Source organism: Mercenaria mercenaria, chromosome 11, assembly GCF_021730395.1.
Source record: "Mercenaria mercenaria strain notata chromosome 11, MADL_Memer_1, whole genome shotgun sequence".
NCBI classification, from domain to species: domain Eukaryota; kingdom Metazoa; phylum Mollusca; class Bivalvia; order Venerida; family Veneridae; genus Mercenaria; species Mercenaria mercenaria.
Genome location: NC_069371.1, coordinates 65,383,918 through 65,401,177, shown reverse-complemented (window position 1 = coordinate 65,401,177; position 17,260 = coordinate 65,383,918).

Below are 17,260 nucleotides of genomic sequence, written 5' to 3'. Positions count from 1 at the left end.
CTTCCTTTGCAATCAGTGAAAATCATGATCAGCCTGCACATCCGTGCAGACTGATCATGATCTGCACTGTCTGCCATTCAGCCAGTAACCTTTTTGGTATGCACCCTTTTCATAATTAATAGTACTGTCCAAATTGAAAGCTGCAGGACAAGTTCATTATTGTAATTTAGCATGGTAAGGATTTAGTTTCTTATTTCGTACCTAAATAGATATATCATATTTGCGTGACATGAATAAGTACTGCTGAAAAATACTACTACCATGGTATACTTTAACTATAAATATATTGTTACAGAAAAAAAAAAAACATTAAATAACAATAACTTCATCAATATCTCAATTTTAGAATAGCAGACTTAACTAAGTAATAACTTAAGATTTTTCGTGATGTTTGGGCCAGGTTCTTTACTCAGTAAATATTTACGGAACAACTCTGTTAACGATGTGAATTCTAAATTTGTACTGATTCTTCCTACTGTCATACGATTCATGAAATAAGGGTAAAAATCGTAAAAACAAATTTCATGAAAGAAAGGGAAAAGACTATATAAAGACAGAAGAAAGTGAAAAACATATATTACAACGCAAAAACCATAAAACCATAAAAATACCTATCACTTATAGTAAGTGGGGTAACATATCTTTTATGACCCGCCTTGAAACAACACTGACCGGATATTGTTTACCTCTAGGCAATATTGTAATACACAATAAAAGTCAAAGGGTAATTTTAAGATATTTGTTACAATTAAATCAAATAATAGATATCGCATTTTTTTTTAAACGAATGATTAAAGAATGTACCAAAAACATGCATTAATTTAAGAATACAGAATAATATATACAAAGGAGGTTCGGAAAGAAGCAGAATTATCAGTTCATCAAGGCTATCTTTCAAATTAAAGTTTGGTCATATTATGAATAATAGAAAATGATTTTTTTTTTCTTTTTTTTTTTTTTTTTTTTTTTGTTTAAAAATTATTAAAAAGTCCCATATGAAGAAAAAAAGATGACCGCGTCGGAGATCGGACTCGGACCGCCGCGGCAATAAAAAAGTCTCCAGATCGTTCGGCAAAAAATAATATAGGTATCTGGAAATTAATAAATTAATCATCGTTATATTTCTTAAGAATGCTTTGAAACTCAATTACTGACAGACTATATTTTACGGAAACACATGAGAATTAGTTGCTTCAAGTATATTTTGCGATGAAAATTAAAAGCATTTGTATATTTAATTGCGAATTGAAGATTAAATCCTCCATAGCGTTATTTTAAACGACAGCGGATCTAGGTTTCGGCGTTTCTGAGTTCAACAATTAATTTGTTTTAAATTGTCTAATTACAATCTTTTTATTATTTTTTTTTTTTATTTTTATTTTTTTTTGTCAATGTGAAGTTGCCTACAATTTATAGGCTTTGAGCTATAACAATTTGTACCGACAAAGTCAGACTAGCAGACGACAATATTTTCCGTAACAGCTTCCGAGTACTTACGGATAAGGGCGGAAAATGCCGGAATTTTTTAAGAAATGTTCACTGTACACACTAAAATGCAAAAAGGACCAAACAAACCATTATAAAATTTAAAACAAATTACACATAACGAAAACTGAATAATTTTTCTACATTTTTAGGGGTATCGAATTTTTGATTTTTAACGGAAAATATCTCATTTTATCTGTTATATTTGAAAATGTCAGTTTTTTTTATCCGTTTCCTACAGAGTCTATAGGAACTGAGGTGGGTCTATTTAAAGCCAAAAAGGACCAACCAAATATTAAAAAAAATTTTTTTTAAATATTTATATTATCCGGAATAAATTAAACTTTAATTTGTGGGGTATCGAATTTTTGATTTCCAAATAGAACTTTTTCTATTTAAGTTTAAGTATTTTTTACCTTCTTTGTTTATATAGGCAAATTTATCGATTTTCCAATAGATCGATGTTACTAAAAGTTGGTAATGAACTTTGCCATTCATCAAGGGATTTCGAAATTACTTAGCATAAATGTTTATCATAATGAGACGACGTGTCATGCACAAGACCCAGACCCCTAGCTCCTAGGTCAAGGTCACACTTAGAGGTCAAATGTTAACAGGGTCTGTTTTTTGTGTCCGGTCCATAACTCTGCCATCGTAAAGGGATTTTGAAATGTCATTGCATAAATGTTAACCTTAATCAGAAAATGTGTCATGCGCAAGACCCAGATCCCTAGCTCCAAGGTCAAGATCATACTTAGAAGTCAAATGTTAATAGGATCTTTTTTCGTGTCCGGTATACAACTCTGTCATCAATGAAGGGATTTTGAAACAACTTGGCATAAATGTTTACCATAGTGAGACAATGTGTCACGCGCAAGACCCAGAACCCTAGCTCCAAGATCAAGGTCACACTTAAAAGTCAAGTCAAAGGTTAATAGGGTCTGTTTTATGTCCGGTTCGTAACTCTGCCGTTCATCAAGGGATTCCGAAATTACTTGGCATAAATATTTCCCATAATGAGAAAACGTGTCCTGCACAAAATTCAGAGCCCTAGCTCTAAGGTCAAGGTCACATTTAGAGGTTAAAGGTTAACATGGTCTGTTTCTTGTCCGTTCCATAACTCTTCCATCGCTGAAGAGATTTTAAAATTACTTGGCATAAACGTTCCCTATATTGAGATGACGTGTCAGACGCAAGACCAAGACCCCTAGATTCGAGGTCAAGGTCACACTTAGAAGTCAAATGTTAACATTATATGTTACTTGTCCGGTCAGTAACTCTGCCATTCATCAAGGGATGTTAAAGTTACTTGTCACAATTGTTCCCCATTATGAGTTGGTGTGTCATGCTGAAGACCCAGACCCCTAGCTCCAAGGTCAAGGTTACCTTTGGAGAACTTTTTTTATCTGGTCACAAAATAATTCATACCTAAACTATTCTGGAATATTTTGCGCAGAAAAATGTAACATTCTTCGGCACACTTCGGGGGCGTTTGTCACTAATAGTGGCAGCTCTTGTTTGAGGTTCAATTTTAAATACTTAGTATATTTTGAGAGTTATGTATACTTGTATTTTTCCCTATGAAATGTCAAGGTCAGTAGTGGCTGTTGGTCAAGTTACCTTAATTAAAGATGCACCACAAAATAACTGTATTCTTTTGTATTTCCATGATGATAATTATAATTTCTTTGCATGGAGAAAATGAGAAAGAACAAGTATCTAGTTACAAATTGACAGTGACATATATAAGGCCAAGACAATGTGTTTAATGTCTAAATATATTATTGAATTAATAGTATGCACGGTACTTCATGTATTAAGGTAAGGTTAGACCACACTTTGTTTCTACAGTGTAAGATAGTTATTATTCTATGTTTATTAAACTATACTGAGAAGAGAATGACTGAATAAGTTTGCAGATGAAGTTGTGAAAACACATTTATTCATGGAGGGCCTAAATTCTCCACCTGCCATCCTGTAGAATAGCTGTATTATACCAGTATTATCAGAATGATTTGCACCAAGTTCATGTGGGAGGGAAAAGTAGGTCACTAGTTCGTGATGGGTCTTTAACACTTCAAGTAATTTCTTGAATACAGATGGTTACAAATAAGTACTATAGCCCACTGGCGCCAGACCAGAAAGAAAATGCCTCTGTACATGTTATACCTTACCCCTATGTATTCTATAAGAACCATGGTCATGAACGGGAAAATATACTAACCCCTTTTTAAACGTATATTTCTCAATTTAAACGTGCAGTTCGGTGAATGGGCACCTAGTATATTGAACAAGCGATAATTTATCTTTCGACATGCACCAGTCACATTGTCTCAATATTCCATATTGCTGAGATTATCAACATATTTTATGCTTTCGTCAACGTTACAGAAAAAAAACTTGCTTGACCTTCCCTAATGAACATCCGGTCTAGAGGTCACGGCAGTGTGCACATGTTAGGCGAAACGTAAACAAACAAAAGCAGAATTTAAAAAATTCACAATTTTACACTAAAACTCGAAATGATGAATGAAATTCATCTTGTATATGATTTTTAATTTGAAATCATACATTAGTCTACAGCTGTTTTGTTTATTTTATTCATTTTGCACATTTATGCTGCATTTCCACATATTAGCGAACACGTGTAGTAAAATGACGATTGACATACATTTTCACAACAGCCAATCAGAATGGTTTTGTAATCTAGAACGGAACTTCACCAGGGAAGGTCAAGCAAGTTTTTTATGTAACGTTGAAAAAAGTATAAACTACGCGTTGTTTTTGTAAGATAAGAAGTATTGAAGAAATGTGACCGGTACACAGTGGAAGATAAATTACCACTTGTTTGATATCCATAGTACACATTTACCGAACTGCGTGCTTTAGGTATGAAATGCGCGATTGAAACGGGTTAGTATATTTTACCCTTCATGACCATGGTTCTTATAGAATACCTAGGGGTAGGGTATAATATGTACAGAGACATTTTCTTTCTGGTCTTGCGTCAGTGCTATAGCCTATTTATTAACGGATAATGCGAATGCGATAATGTTACACACTGATAGCCACACGAGAACTACATGCAGATATAGACTTGTCATAGTACACTACTGCGGGAAATATAAAGTGGTAGTATTGGACTGGGAATTCATGGCATGCATATTCCGACTCAGCTGCAACCATTTGGTGTAATAATTCTAGAGCCAGCAGGAGGAAAAAAACCGTTTCAGTGCATATACGAAATAATACGGTTTTGTTGAGATTCGGTCAAAATATGCTCCCGTCGTGCAAGGTGCACAGAATAATCACTAATAAATACATGTATATCATTTTAGCACATTCTCGTAAAAACGGGATAATAAGTTGAAACGATTTCACTGGCGGAATGTATATTACATAAAAGACAATTTTCCTGTGTAATCGTGTATTCACATATACAAAAGTATACTTTTTTATTATAATTATTTTATTTTGAGCTGTAACATTTTTTTTTTATATTTATTTTGAGCTGTAATAAAATGTGAGTATTTGACTACAGTTACAATGGTTATTACGACTGCAATGCAACCGCCTTTTTTTCCTTTTCGATTTTCTGAAGTAGGTGCCATGTTGAAAAACGGTCTATTACTGAGTGAAAATCTAGAAAGTACAACCCAAAATACTAATAATTTTATAAGAAACAAAACCAATATTTTTATAGGATCATCTTCTCATATTGGCCATGAAAAGTGCAAAAATTACCTAATTCTACTTCAAATCACGTAAAACGACGTTTGAATGCTTATTATATTGTTCAAAGTTTCGTCCAATGTTGGATTTGTGGCATTTTTTGATGGAATATCACCAGTTCAAGCTGATAAACATTATATTACATACCAAATGCTGTACTGGTAATTGTTTCGCAAAATGCAAAACCGTGCACAGAAGTTGCACTTTTGGCCGAAAATTATACATGAATATAAGATTGTCTTAGTTAGACGTGAATTTCTCACATTTTCATACAACGACACATATTCGCATCAATGCGTAGACTCATGCGCGTGGCGTGGCATACTCAGTTACTCGGCCGAGTAACATTTTAAAAAAGCTGAAAACTCTATAGAAGCAATATAAAACTGAACAGGAGTGGGTATGCGTGTAGGGACAATGTCATAGCATATGAGTATGTTGTTGTCCTGGTCCTTGACTAATAATGTTTGTGACGGCAGATTGCATTTGCTCTTTTATCAAAATTTCGATCAAAATTTATAAATTTTGTTGTTTTTTTTCTTGCTCCACTTGCACTTGTTATTGTAAATACATATTTAAATCTAAATAAATTTAAAATTCTAAATACATATATGATTTCAGATGCATATATACTATAGCTGCTATTGACCATAAGAACGATCTTCCTAATGGCAGTTGTCCATCACTAGTAAAATTTGGAAGGATAAGCAACCGTGTCTGTAACAACTATGAATTCCAAAGCATTATTTCCTAAATAAAAATAAGTTATCTGTTATCCAATAATCAAAGAGAATCAACGAGAGCAAAACGAACAGATCATATATTAACATTTAGACTTTGTTATCCTCATTGCCATAGTATAACACTCAATTTCAGTCATATAAACTATCAATTCATTAATTTCTACATGGAAATCATACCGTTATGACTATATATTTCCTGGTCATTATACTGCAAAGCACCTACTCAACCCTACATCACTCCGTCGAGGGAGGGGGTAGTATAAAGTAGGACTGTGACGATTACTCGGTTAATCGGATCCGATTCGATTACTAGGTGAAACCGGTTTCAATTTTGCAAAACCTATAATCGCTTTCAATCAGTAAACATCACGCGTCGTACTTTATACATTTTTAGACCAGCACATAGATCCACAGTAATACTTCCACTAAAACACATGAACTGAACATAATAAATAGTCTCGGATTTGCCTCTCATGATATATCTAAAATGAAATACATCAAAATATGACTTATTGTCACATTGCTTGCAATCGATAAAGTCCGTAAGTTTCTAATGAAGTCAGCTACTAAAAGTACCTTGACACGGTCGTTAGGAAAGAAAACAGCATTTTCAATATGGCGGCCAATTAACCAGTTCGATTCGATTTCAAACAAACGATTAACCGGTTTCGAAATTTTGAAATCGTCCCTAGTATAAAGAAAACAAATTTCAATTCCAGCCGCCTTCTTCTTATGCCCTAACACTCATCTCCAAAAATTTATTGCAGAAAAAAATAGATCAATCAAAATTAATCATGCCATGAATTCCCAGTCCAATACTATCACTTTATATTTCCCGCAGTCGTGCACTATGACAAGTCTATATCTGCATGTAGTTCTCGTGTGGCTATCAGTGTGTAACATTATCGCATGCGCATTAACCGTTAATAAGTAGGCTATAGTATTTATTTTTAACCATCGGTATTCAAGAACTTACTTGAAGTGTTAAAGACCCACCACGACCTAGTGACCTACTTTTTCCTCCCACGTGGACTTGGTGCAAATCATTCTGATAATTCTGACAATTTAGACTCTCCTTGAATTAATGTGTTTTCACAGCTTTGAACAATTTGCAAATTTATTCAGTCATTCTCTTCACAGTATAGTTTTATAAAAGTTCCTTTATTATTGTTTCGTGATACAGATTTTGTATTTCAGCCTAAACATCTGTCACAAGACTTTTGTCTCTGTATATTTATTATCCACCGACGAAAGTCGGAGGGATATAGTTTTGGCGTTGTCTGTCCGTCCGTCCGTCCGTGCCCGCGAAATGATGGTTAAGTGACTGCATAACGGTACTTTCTCTTTGATGTCATTCATTCCGTTCTGTTTATGTGACTTTTTTCTTTTTATGTGACTGTTAGAACAATAGAGAGAACAATGGGGGTGTCACATAAATACCGTTTCGTTAGAACTGTCCGTCTTTCTGTCCGTCCTTCCGTCCGTCCGTCCGTCCGTCCGCCCGGAGCCATATCTAGGAAATGGTTGGGAATATTTATTTAAAACTTCCTATACATGTTCATCACTATGAGTTCTTACGGCCCGTCAAGTTTCAGTCAGATTGCCCAAATAACACCAGAGTTATGGCCCTTAGAAATTTCGAGTGTTAACTATATATGGTACTATAAATATGGCAATTTCTGCATAATAATTTTTGATATATTTGACCTAGAACTATGAAACTTAAACAGAATTTAGATCACCATAATGTGGTTGTGTACACACAATTTCGTTCGTATTTATTTGTAAATTAAGAGTTATTGCCCTTTAATTGTATAAAAATTCACGTATTTGTATATAACAAACTTACCATTTGGTAGAATTTCATTAAATTTCTTTCATTCTTTTCCATGAAAATTTATTGTAAACATGTGAAGTTGTGTACCCACACCTGATCACCCCCTTACCTTGATCACACCCCTCCCTATCCCCCGACCCCCCCCCCCCCCACCCTAAAAAAAAACAAACAAGAAAACAAAAATCCTTATTTAATTCTTTTTAAACAAACTTCATATACATGTTAACAACATGTGAAGTTGCGCACCCACACCTGGTCACCCACTTGCCTTGGTCACACCCCCCCCCCCCCCCCCCCCCCCCCCCCCCCCACCCCTCCAAAAAAAAATATTTTTTTTTTCATTTCTTATTTTAGATTTTTTTTCAAACCTTCCATGATTATTTATCAACATGCAAGTTGTACCATTCCCCCACCTCACTCCTCCACCCAGTCATGCCCACCACTGATCATGCATCCTCTGCCCCCCCCCCCCCCCCCCCACCCAAACTTCACCCTTTTACCTTTTTTTTTTTATTTTTAATTTTCCATCAGTATTTATAATCAACATGTGAAATTTTGTTTCCTCTCCCGTTCCCCCGCACCCCCACCCCCTAAAAAATAAATATATTAAGTTGTGACTGCACAAACCTTGTCCTCAGCCATGTTCAAGATATCGTACCGGTGTGTTCTCTTAAGAACATCTGTTCTTTTAAGTTCAAATGTACATGTTAAATAGCAACACCTGGTGCCAAACCACTCAAAGACAATATTTCGTTCCAGTTAAACTTCAAGCTCACATTTCAATTAACTGCATTTAATTTTAATAGCTTGAAGCTTATTACAGTAAGCATATCCCATTCAAAATAAATTCTTTAGTCAGGATCAAAGTATCATACATTTATTATGTACTCTTTTATTAAACATTTGTTTTCTGTTAAATTGATTTTGACTAATGAAATTATTTGCTTCTTATTAACATCTTTAACTTTTTGCCGGATATATTTTTTTGCCATTCCTCACCACAAACCCTTTCGGCGGGGGATACCAATTCATCGAATTTTGCTTGTTTACTTTATGGTTTCCAATGATGCAGTGATTCATTTCACCGAAACTGTTTTGAAGTTTTGAAAGGAAGACAATTGTGATATCAAAAAACATGCAACAGATGGCAAACAATAACTTGGTCTAGAAATCAATATAATGCTTACAACATTTTCCTAACTGCAATATTTAAAAGAGAATTTACCGTAAATTTAGGTAAAGAATGAAATAAGAATCTGTTGAAATAGCTTCATCATTTTGTCTGTTTTTAAATTGCGCATAAGTCAAAGTTTGTCCTCAGCAGTCTGGTCAGTTCATAGGCATTTTAGAGTATATACTGCAAGGTAATTTCCATATATTCTGTTGTAACACGTATGAACATATGTGTACTTTATTTAAGAATTGAATAATAATTTCTGTGCGTTTATAAGGGTATAAAGCACATTGGTACTTCCTGCAAATTCATGAATCGCACAAGCGATACTTGGCCTTCCAGTGTGGTTCATACCATATGAACGCACAAAAAATTCTTATATTTACATTTTACGATAGCTTGCTACAAAAATAACTGGTTTGCTTTTTAGGAGTATCAGAAAATCAAAATAAATGTCAAGATATTGATCTTTCCGTCATCCTGTAACAGAACAGCCAAAAAGGCCCGCCCACGTTCAACTATAATTCGCCTTCCGATAAAAAATACAGTTCCTGGTTTTTGTTTGAAATATTTTAACTCCAATGAAAGTTAATACAGTCGTGTTCTGTGATCTTTGACACCAGAAAAATTAGTTAAAGCTATAATTAAATGTTCTTTTTCAAAGTTTTAGCGTCCAATTATGAAATAATTTTTGGAACGTGACCATTCTGTTAATATTTTTTGGTGAAGGACGTCAGATTACACGTGCAATCTCGCGGAAAGGATCGTCATTGATATTATTACTCTAACGTTGTTTTCTATGAAAATTAACGCATTTGTCTTTCCATATAAAATGTATAGTGAATGCAAATTTTGTATACAACAAATAAGTTTGGAAAAAGAACTCATGTTGTTAATTTGTGACCTGCCTAGTCCAAGTCCTTCCAAAATGTCAGCCTCGCTCCACTCCCCGACCCCGATTTGTAACGTTTATCAACTTATATAGACCTTCCTTTACATTACGAGCCGTTTGTGAATACAATGTATTTTGTTCTAAACTAAAGGAGCATAGTTTTGGTTAGAAAAGTCACCAAATATTTGCTCTATAATTTCCACGGGGAGGCTCCCCGGACACCGCCGGAGGAGGGGATTCCTCCTCCCACACTCTCCCATTGAGTAATATCTAAATTGATCACGCTATGCCCCTGGTAGTTCTTTAACTTTGAAATAGAAAGAAAAGGTATTCTTAAAACAATGCGTACACTAATAATGTTAAAGCCACAACTTTTTTTACTGTTTCCGGGGTACGTCGATAGATGGTAATTCTTGGCCGTCGCATTTACAAAAGCTTAAATGTTTTTATATTTTATTCATATACAAATGTAAACGGCAGTTCAAAAGTGTATCCAAATATTCATCTACATTAACAGTTAATCATTTCGTCATGGTTCTGTTTTTCTACCAAAAAAAAATAGACTGAAAGGAATTGATTTAATAGTCATCCACCGCTAAAATACAAAAAAAAAAGACATAGTATTTTTATTTTCTTTCTTTTTAATCACTTGCCCCTTACAGCTTTTGTTTCGAGTGTACAATTCTTTCAGAGCCTGATACCCGCCCTTGCAATATAATGCATGTGTTTGGAGGGACACCGGTGTTTTCATCGACAATCAAGTGCTAGAAAGTCGCCAAATGACCTATAATTATGTCGCCAACAAAAATAAAGTGTTTTCAAGGATAAGTAACTTCGGTGATCGGTAAGCTGTCAAAATACAATGTATTATGTTTTCATGTAAAAGTGATTTTCCTCATCAAAAGACATCTGTTGCGTATTTGCAGGGCTCTTAATGGCAAAAAACTTGAAGACGTCATACCTTACTGACAGTTTAATGCTCATAAAATTGCATCATTAACGCATGATTAAGTGAAAAAAGAATTGTTTGACGTAACTTATTGTGTCTGATGCAACAACATGTTATAGCTTTCACGAGCCGATAGTTTGATATCGCCGCAATATGTGCAACTGTCTGCAAAATTTATGATATAATGCAATTTTACCGGTCATTGAATTATAAGGCACAAGGAAGTACAAGTTGCTTTTGTTCGTTCGTCCAAAATCATTATTTCTAGAACTTACAATGGGGGGTGGTTAGTGGGGATGGGGATGGGCTTGGGGGTGGGGGGAGTTTGTTCGTTCGTCCAAAATCATTATCTTTAGAACTTACACGGGGGAGTAGGGGGAGTTGGTTTACGTATAAGGTGTGTCAAGGCGATTATATGTATACGTGTTTAGCCGTTACTTGTGAAGTATCCTGCCCAACTGTATGGGTGCCTCCACATATTATCCAACATTTAAGTTCATATTGACTTTTTTCCTTAATTTGCAATTGCTTTAGGCTACAAATGGTTCGCATTTATATCCCTTTTACTAAATGTTCCATAATGAGATTACAAACTTTCGGAAACAACATTAAAACGTGGCCTTAATCATTTTATTTTTAAACTGCTAATACAGCTTTAAGTTTGAATATATGACAGACTTATGTGTAGACAAAAATATGTATCATAATACGAAACGTATGAGTGGTTAAGGTCACTGACTTAAAATCACCCCTCACCGATATGGGTTCGAGCCTCACTCTGGTGTTGAATTCTTCATGTGAGGAAGCCATCCAAGTCGGTTGTGTCCGCTCGTGATGAAATAAGGCACGGAGCGGCATCTGGGGTCGTCCTCCACCATCAAAGCTGGAAAGTCGCCTTATGACTTATAATTGTGTCGGTTCGACGTTAAACCCATTACAAACAAAAAAACGTAATTTGAAAATTCTAAAAAAAAACACTGATAGTTTTTAATTTTCCAATTGTTGCATGTATTTGTTGCTAATGAGATTCGTATTAGTTCATCAACAAAGTAAAGGTTGGGTTATATTATAGTGTATTATTTTCAAAACGTTAAGCCGTGACACTATCACTGTTTTGTACAAATCTATACTAATATATAATTATCATGTCCATGATGTTGTTGTTAGGCAACCTTTGCTGAAACGCTAAGATTTCGGCCCGCCTCGGCGGGGCGATATTATATGAAAATCTACGATAAAGTCCGAAAATCTTGGGCATGGAGAAAAGAAACTTGACTGGAAGGTTCCCGCCAAGGAATAAATGCCTTGCATCAGACCAGAAGCTGTGCTTAATTGTAATATGAAAACACTCTCCCAAGAATAAATTCTCTGCGTTGGACCAGCCTCAATGCCATATCGTCATCTGGAGATCTATTTTTCAGGAATAAAGTCTCTTCGCTGGACTAGTTACTCTGCCTAACTGTGACCTCTCTGTCTCTGTCTCTCTGTCTCTATCTCCGGTGGGGCTCAAATCCGGAGCTCTCGATCCGGAGACGAACGCTCTACCATTGAGCTATCATGGCACAGTAAAGTAATTTTTTCTTATGGTAGAGCGTCTACCTCCGGTGCGGAAGGTCGCGGATTCGATCCCCAGTCGCGTACCAAAGATGTGAAAATGGTACCACTTGTTCCCTTAATATGCTCAGCATCACACTGGATAACCGGCTATCTTGACGCCCGCTGGAAATGTAACCCAGCTGGAAATGTAACCCAGCTGTAAATCGGTAGGTAAAGTTTTTCATTTATTTCTATTAAAACGAAGCCAATTCTTGCAAATCAACTTGACAGTTTTGTCAAGGAATGACCATGGCTTACATTTACAATTTCTGGGCCGAAAACGATCGTTATGTTTTGAGATATTCGCTGACAAAATCTTCAGTTTGAAAAATAGTGCATATTGCCATTTTGCCAGCTTTTGATGGTAAAGGTGCCTCCGGGCTATTACAGAAATAGAGAAAAGTGGAAACTTCACAGGTCGCTCAACACGACAAAAACGAAAATGTTGCAGGCTCGGTTTGAGCCTGTTCATTGACGGTAGTGGAAATGCATGTTACCGTCCACGCACTCTAGCCCCGGGTTGAGCAGAACTCAACATTTACACATGCTAAAAGTACAAAAAGCAATTTAGAGACATCCGCAGATGTATTCAAACGGCGGTGAACATGGAACCTTCAATGATACACGTGTTGAGGCGTGTAATTCCGTGAAGAGCGGCGTTTGGTCCCCAGATAAAATAAAGGGTTTGCCCCAAACGAGAAAACAATGGGCAGAACTAAACAACATGGAATATAGGAAGGGGATCTGAGGTTATGGAGCCTGCGTATCAAAGGAACTGTCAAAAGACAAAATTAAAAAGCAGGCACCATATCCAAGGGGTGATTATACAATACCCAAGACTATGAAAGCGGGAGTATTGGAACCACCAAGGCCGAAATGGTCATGTTGAGAAACTAAACAGTACCAATAACACAACATAAAAGTCGTGCTGAACGATCTGAGAAGATCGAAATATAACAGCCCTGATTGAATGTACGGGGAAACTTTTTACGGCCGCCACACGGCACAAAAACCTTGGGTTTTGCAAGTGCAAATGATTGCCTCTGGTCATCAGTCCTTTGAATTTCGTCTGAAGAATTCAGTATCTTTAATGAATCTAAAACTGCAAGTTGTTGATGTATAGAGGCAAACAATTGAAAACGACTGTTTCAAAACTAAATAAGCAGAACTTTGCAAAATCTCATATGACTGTTAATCAGTTGTTTCTTAACATCACAGCCACATGTAGCTTAAATCAAAATATAACAAGGTAGATCGGAACTCTTATTTACTTGTTTACGATCTTTCACACTCAGCTATCAAATAAAACCGCATGAAAATAAAAGTTCTACTATACGACACAATATATTTGAAATTTTGTCTATGCATGTAGGAATTGCCAGTCTGGCACAAAATACTTATTTATAGTTCTGTGTTAAATTTTTTTTTATTATATTAACACTGGAGGTGGTCATTACTAATACTTGTATCATCGGTAACACATGTGTGAAGTTTAAAAACCAATACTTAAAAAAACAGTCCATGCATGTAGAATCAGAGCCCGGACAAGACACTGTGGGCGGACGGACGGACGAACGAACGAAAGTAACAAAGCAACTTTTAAACCCTAAACCAAAAGGACAATGATAATGAAATCAACAAGAATTACTCGACATGGCAGTAAGGACCTAAGTATATACAAACATACAAACTGTTTACTGACTGCACGTATACACATTTTACACAAATGAAAGACGAAAGAAATCGCAAAACACAGACAAACTAAACAGATACAAAATATACATAAAGAAGATACACTATGAGGCATATAACATGTCTACAAGACAGTTTTTTTTACTTTTATACAGCTGTGTTCTCGATAGCCGACAGCTGACTTCAACGACTGCCTATTTCAAATACAGCGGCCGTGTTCGACAGTCATTTTTTCTCGACCATGCCTATTTAACGGCCAATATACTTTTTCAGGAATGACGTAGAACCCGAAAACTTCACACAGGTGTTCCGAAAGGACACGTCTGTTAAACCAGATGATAAATGTTTTCACAGGTTGTTCATAAACAAAACAATCTGCGCAAAACTTCGGATTTTTGCTCGATTTTTCAAACTGAAGATTTTGTCAGCGAATATTTCAAAACATAACGATCGTTTTCGGCCCAGAAATTGTAAATGTAAGCCATGGTCATTCCTTGACAAAACTGTCAAGTTGATTTGCTAGAATTGTTTTCGTTATAATAGAATTAAATGAAAAACTTTACCTACCGATTTACAGCTGGGTTACATTTCCAGCGGGCGTCAGGATAGCCGGTTATCCAGTGTGAGCATTATATGGATAGAACAGGCTCTTCACTCAAACTCGTAATCTCGCATTAGCGAAATGACCATTTTTGAAATCGTCAAAATGACCAAAATGGGGACGGGTTGACTCGGCACGAATTGACTAGGGAACGAGTAGACTGTAAATCATTTATGAGAGATCATTCCGTATTAGAGTGGCAGAGTTGAACTTTGCCGCAGGGGATTCGGGTTTGTGACGCATCCAATGATATAAACAGGAAGTAAAGATGACATCAATACCGGCCTGTGACCGGAAAAAAATAGAGTACGTGAGCAAATTTTAACGCCATTGTTTAGTTTAAATTGAATAAGGACTGTTTTGGGTCAATTAATGACTTATTTTTGTAGTTATTATGTTTTGGAAATAATAAAAGATGTGTCCTTTCATCAAGCCTAAAGTCATCTGTTTATTATACTATTAGACAACTTTGATGTTAAGTCCAATTGTTGGGAATATTTTACTTATCGATGTAAAATCGTCTAGCTCACTAAACAGTGTTTTAAATCAAAGTGTAGCAACTGACTATGTCATAAAATAGCATGTTAAAGTGATTTCAAAATTAAGATGATTTGTAATTTTGATGTTCGTTTTAATATGTTTTTATTTCATGTCGTACTTGTGGTGATATTTGTTGTTGTTTTTCGTTTGAACTATATTTGTGCATATCTGTGTGGAAGATTAGCATCAGATAAATGAGTTACCCTCTATAAATAAAGAATTTACTTACTTACGTCTTTTCAGATTTTTTACAATTCCTTTTCCTTATTAGGTCAAGGGAAATAATTCAAACAACAATGGTAATAAAAAGCTAATGCGTTTATTCCCTTGCCTAGCTTGAAACGCGGCATTCAATTCAAGATACTTATTTACAACAAGGCATTAATAATTATTATAATATATGATAATAATATATTATCATATGTTGATTAATTAAAATGTTATAAAAACCCACTGATAAAAACAATTTTGTTGGTCGTTCGGATTATTTGGCGAAAATTCAGTCTTTGTCCTCTTTCTGACCACCATTCAAGCAAAGAATGTATTCAGCAGTCATCAATAAAACATAAAAATAGTCATAATTTCTCCAATTGATACTTGGCAGAAGAGCGGAATGTATTTTCTATCCAGAAGAGTTACAATTAGGTCCATATTCACAGTAGATTTCCAAAATTACCTCATTAGTCAAAGGGAAATAATTCATACAACAATGGTAATAAAAAGCTAATGTGTTAATTTAATTGTCTAGCTTGAATTTATTTATTTATTTTTGTTTGGTTTAACGTCGCACCGACACAATTATAGGTCATATGGCGACTTTCCAGCTTTGATATTGGAGGAATACCCCAGGTGCCCCTCCATGCGTTATTTCATCACGAGCGGGCACATGGGTAGAACCACCGGCCTTCCATAAGCCAGCTGGATGGCTTCCCCACATGATGCCTAGCTTGAAACATGGGATACAATTCAAGACACTTATTTACAGTAAGTCATTTAATAATATATTATTATAGTTTATGTTAATTAAAATGTTATAAAAACCCACTGGTAAAAACAATTTTGTTATTACATGTGGATTTGTGATATGTTTTTTTAAGTTACGAAACTCGGAATAATTCTCGTTTTAAATCGTAAATTTGGTTAAGTATTCAAAACTCAACTCATTTTTTCAAGGATTTGCGATATACTGTAGTGATGTATATTATGCTAAATGTCTTGTATTTCTTGTTTTAATCAAATTCAATTCATTTTTATGCTAAAGCTTTACATTTATTCATAATTTGATAAATAAACAAGGACATGAAGAATAAATGAGAGACTAATTTCATTGATAATGGTCAACTGAAGTCATATAGAAATGTTTGAAATCATGAGTAAAGTGTTCCAATATATCAGGAAGGTCTAATACGTATCAGTTGTTCCAAAATATATATATATATATATGCTTACAGTTTGTGTATACAGCCAAGAGAAAACTGAATTGTGAAGTATGTTGAATGGAATACTAGCAGAAGATGAATTTCATTTTGTAAATTTCTACTTAGTAGCAAAAAGCCAATTCCGATTGCTACGATTATTTTTTTTTTCGTTTTATTGTGAAACTGTTAAAAGAATTATATTTTATTAATCTAAAGAAGTAGAAATTGCAATAGTTTAGGTGTAACAAAATGGGTTCTATCCATTGGCACCTTTTCAAAAATATGATTGCCTCTATTCTATAAACATGTACCCTCAAGGAAAGATTATCAATAGCAGCATTATATTTTTAAACGTTCTCAAAACGTTTCAATGTTTCTTAAGTTGTAAAAAAAGTCTTGTAAACCACTTTTAAAAAGCATTAAAATTATTCAGTATCATATTTGCTGAACTAGTGTATGAACAATTTTGTTTTCTTCAGGCGAAGCTGAAAAGGAATGAAGTTAATTCCCAATAAACTGTCATAAAAAGTTGTGGTATTTAAACCCTTGGAAAAAAAACTTGTGTCATACATTCCCTAGAAAGGGAAGAAGTAGGTTGGCA